The sequence below is a fragment of the Mizuhopecten yessoensis genome, unplaced genomic scaffold (genome assembly GCF_002113885.1).
Source record: "Mizuhopecten yessoensis strain PY_sf001 unplaced genomic scaffold, ASM211388v2 scaffold855, whole genome shotgun sequence".
Taxonomy (NCBI): domain Eukaryota; kingdom Metazoa; phylum Mollusca; class Bivalvia; order Pectinida; family Pectinidae; genus Mizuhopecten; species Mizuhopecten yessoensis.
Genome location: NW_018403755.1, coordinates 153,052 through 158,137, shown reverse-complemented (window position 1 = coordinate 158,137; position 5,086 = coordinate 153,052).

Here is a 5,086-nt window from a genome sequence, read left to right as displayed (position 1 = left end):
TTGACAATACAGTCCCTTAATTCCAGGACTCCATCTTTTGTAGCGGTTACGCAAGTTCCATCATGTTCTACGGGTTGTGGTTCGACGGTCGCCAGTGATGGAACCCACACAGTCGTATGCAAAGCGGAATTAAACTCGGCTCCTACCCATCCTGTAATATATATATATATATTTATTGTGATACAATCGAGTGTTTGTTAATAAATATAAAAATGATGAAAACATGTATTCGACGTCGAAGGTGAACAATAATACTACGAATGAATCAGATTACAATAAGAAGGCCCCCTTAATTACGTAACAAATCACATAGATGCTATTGAAAAGCCGGAAATGTTCGGTGCAGATGGATTTTTGCCTTTTTTGCCCTCCGTGTTGAGGGTTAATAAATCGTTACACCACACTTTTGTAAACAACATTATATTCCGTCTTTGCGTATTGCAGAGTTATCTTCTCTTGATAGCAGGTATTGATTGTTACGTCATTTGTTTGTGAGAGTAAAGTCATCAATTTTTGAGAAAACGACGTAATTTTCTCACACAAACCAATCACAAGAGCAGATAACTCTGCAATACGCAAAGACGGAATACACAGTAATGAAGTGTAAAAGGCAAAATGATTATTGGGCGAAAACGGGTTTTACGGTCGTAGAGCAAAAATAAAAAGTGGATATATTTTTGTGGCGTCATATTCAAGTTTCTACATATCACGTCGATTTGCAGACAATAGTACCTGAACAGCCTGAACCAACTTGTGTTTTATTAAGTTGGTATAATATATGGATTCCAATTCCTAAAAGCATCTTTAATACAATAACCAGTTAGTAAAAAGCCTCATAATTATCATTACGTCGCTCTTAACATTGAGAATACAGAACAGAAAGTGCAGATATGATTCAGGTTTTCAAAATCCTGAATGACATAGACAGCCTTGAAAAGGAAAAGCTGTTTAAAATGTGCAACTACAGAGCAACAAGGGGACATACCAAAAAACTGTTCAAATTAACCTGCTAGTCGTGTCCAGCGGAAGTTCATCGACAATCTATTATGCATCACAAAAAGTCATTGACTTACCTCGATGTCAACCAGTGATTCAGTGATTCAGAGACTGACAGGCATATTGAGTTGGCTACTGACATAACTTGTTTAATTCTGAAGGTGGAGATAAGTGTATGTTGCAAAGAGGTATCAAAGCAACAACTTAAACAGAAACTTTCCGGCTGTGAATGAAGTACTTATGCATGTCATCATTACACTGTGATATAAATCTGATTGATATCTGTCGCAGTGTGCATTATATTAGTTTAACTAACTTTATACTAGTCGAAATCTCACTGCCACAAAACGTAATTAATAACGTTTTAATTGCCATCGTAATCTGACAATTGACACTATTCATCACGCGGTATTGTTTCATTGTCGCTGCCCCGGTTATTACTTCAACATGGAGACATCACGTATATTAACAGATTAACATGATGGGTGTCGCCGTTTGGGCAAAATGCACTTACCCTTTTTAAACGCTCGGCCATATTCTCGTTGTATTTTTAGAAGCTTATCCGTGTGAATTGTTCTTTTATTTACATTTAGCATTGGATTTATCAACTTTGTTTTCAAAAACGGTTTTGTTAAAACTTCATGATTCGTTATTTTCGTAATAATTTACCTCCATAAAAGGGTCCCACTAACGAAGCGACTACACTGATTTTGAGGCCACTGTCTGCTTTTGCCAGATGTCCACCATTATTCCTACAAGCTGAATCAGCAGCATGCTAGTCTGCTTTGTTGTAACCCAGAACAGCCCAAACACAAAAGTCGGCATCCCCATAATAGGTATAAGGTGATGAACAGTCGGCTGCTATCAAAAACGAGAAAATAGACATTGTTCTGGATGTCGTCAATGTCAAACACACATTTTTGTTTGGTTTGGTTTAGTATTGTTTAACGTCTTATCAACAGCTATTGTCATTTAAGGACAGCCTCCCCTGTGTGCAAGTTGCATACGTGAAGTGTATGCGTGTTTGTTTTGGGAGGCTGCGATATGTTCGTATTTGTCTCCTTGTGATAGCGCGGAACTGATGCCGACTTTATAGTGCTACCTCACAGAAATATACTGCCGAAGACACCCAGCAGTATACCCAACCCGGTCAGATTATACTGACAACGGGCGAACCAGTCGTCTCACTCCTAAATCGGAGAGCGTTTACAGACTCAGGTATGTCTCGGCCAGGGGACAGAACCCAAAGCCTTCCTCACAGGGGCGACGCTCAACTAAAGGCCAACAGTGAGGCATTGCCAATGGAGACATTATGAAAAAGAAAGTTGTTTAAAAAGAATAGAAAAGATAAGATCCCAAATTTAGTCGCTTCTTACGATCATGCAATGGGGACAGTAGGTACAATTCTTACGCGGCATGTACAATTATTACGCCCTACCTGCAGGAAACATTTGGGGATTTAGATGTTCGGGAGCAAAGTTACGTGGACACCCACGAAAAGAGCAGTAGATAACGCACTCGCCTTTTACATAGGACATTGAAGGGTAAAACACTTGCCTTCCCGACTACGGTAATGGTTTTTTCCTGTAACTTTGTTTTCCTCCCACACTAAGGTCGCCGTATGTGTTACCATCATGGTCAACAGGAGCAGTTAGTATAAGTTAAACAAACTCTGTTCATAATTTTATAAAATGAAATAAATGTATTTATGAGATTAAGAAATTACAATTTTACATTATTATCACAAAGAACTTATGATTATAACATTTTAAGAAACGAACCAAAAAGCAAGCCCCCCTTGGGAACTTGATAATAATATTGAGTCACATAGAATAAGTTGTACTTGTAAGGAAAGTGGATTAAATATATACCTACAAGTTATAATGGTGACGGAAACAGTCCCCTAATCTACCGCTGATGTATCGCAAACAATCTGCCATGTTATCACTCTATACTATCTAAATTGAACATATGGGAAACCGGGCCACAGTGGCCATGTTGTCAAACAATGAAACGTGATTTATTATTCAATAACATTTTTGTTTTTACTCGGTCATCTGAATTGTGAACATGAGTTTGCATCCTAAACTAGCTTATTTACCTATATAACATTTTATGAAATCAGACAGAATAAATCTATGATTTACCTGCAGAGTGTGTTGGTGTTGTTTGGCCGGTTGTCAGTATTGAAGAAGGAGGGTAAGTTATTCCTGTTGTTGTCGGGTTGGTTGTCAGTATTGAAGTTGGAGGATCAGTTGTTCCTGTGGTTGTTGGATTGGTTGTCCTCATTGGAGAAGGAACTATATAACAAAACGAATGCACATAACAAATACTAAACGTCCAGTGGTGTTTTCATAACGGCCATACGGTATCACGTATCAGCTCTCTTTGTCATGCACAGACCAGGATAATCTAACAGTCGCTGAATTACTGTGTAACACGCATTGTAAAAGTAAACAAAATCCTAACTAATTTGATGAAAAAGTAAATATACAGTATTCCTTATTCCATATGAGAGTTCCGGGTTTTTTTATTCCGTAATATTGATAATCAAATTCTACCAAATCGCACATTTGTGCGGAGAGGAGCGCAAAACGGGGCGAACGATGTATGCACGATGAGCGTGCGGTTACACAACCCTACTTGCTTTTGTGTTATAGCGTGGATCTGATGTCGACTTTAGAATGCTACATCATTGAAGTATCATGCCGAAGACACCCAGCACAGCATTCTACCTGGCAACATTAATACTGACTGGTATATCAGTGGTTGCGAATACTCTAAACGTTGTCGGTTAAGTAAGGAATAATAATTATGATTTGTTAAGGAATTTGGTACATTGTACGTCTCAGCCTGGGGACAGAACCATTGCCTACACCATTTGTGCGAACGGCCACGAGTGGTGTATACCCAAGCAAGTCAATAGGTATAAGTTGTTAGGAAATAGATAGAAAATATTTAGATCCAAAATGCTGCAGTACGGGCAGCAGTTCAGGTTTGGTTTCTGCAACGTTCACGTTGAGGAGTGAAGAAAGACATTAGTGCATGATTGCCTGATGGACTTGAACATTCCATCCATATGGCGCAACATTGCAAAAATGTCTTATGCGATGTTTATTTTGTTACATGCACCTGCGGAACGGAATTCGAAGTGCGTGGTTATCGGTAGGGTAATAAACTTTAATTAAAATACGGACAGTCAATTACCGAATAGGGTATCAGTGAGGTTGGGATATTGATATAAAAATGTAACTCCTGACAAAAGATGACCACTTTTCCTTTATGTTAATTGTCCTCTTGTGTCACTGACATAAGTCCAACCACGTATATCACACTTAATAACATAAACAAGATCAGTAATTTTGTTTTGCATATAGTACTTTAAACCTTCTTTTGAGATAAAAGTGAAGAAAATGCTGTTAATGTCATCATTATTATTACTTTTTGTGTGGGAAGTGCATCTTGATATATTGAAAACGATAATATGTCTAACATGCCAGAGTAATTAATGAAATCGATATTGTTGTGTTAACGTTCAATATTTAGGATTAACGACTGAAATAGTGTCGTGACAATATGATAGCAACGGTAGACAACTGTCTCAAAACATTAGAAAGCAAATCTAGTACATGATTATTAAATAAACAGCAGCATATTGAAGATATACGACTACTCAAGTTCTGCCTTCTGTCACGACGCTACATTTGCTTGAATATAACTATATTTAAGAATTGTAAGAGTAACTTACACTTTCTTTCCACCAGTTAAATTTTAATCACATTTTGTAAAATGGTAAATATAAAAAATAAATAATTTCATTTACCCACCTATACAAGTTGTTGTTCCGTCGTGTAATTCTAAACAGACACTGTTGGCATGGCACGGGTTCAGCAGACAGGCATCATCCTTACCAAAACCAAACAAATGTTGTTTGATAGAGAAAATCAGTAACGTTAATGAGTTCCATCTTATATAAGATTCGTTCAATTAGTCTAAGAATGTTTCATTGTAGCGACCCTCTGACGAGTTAAAATACCTATGATTTGTTGCGAATATCGATAACAACCAACCGGGGTTTGAATTAAAATCA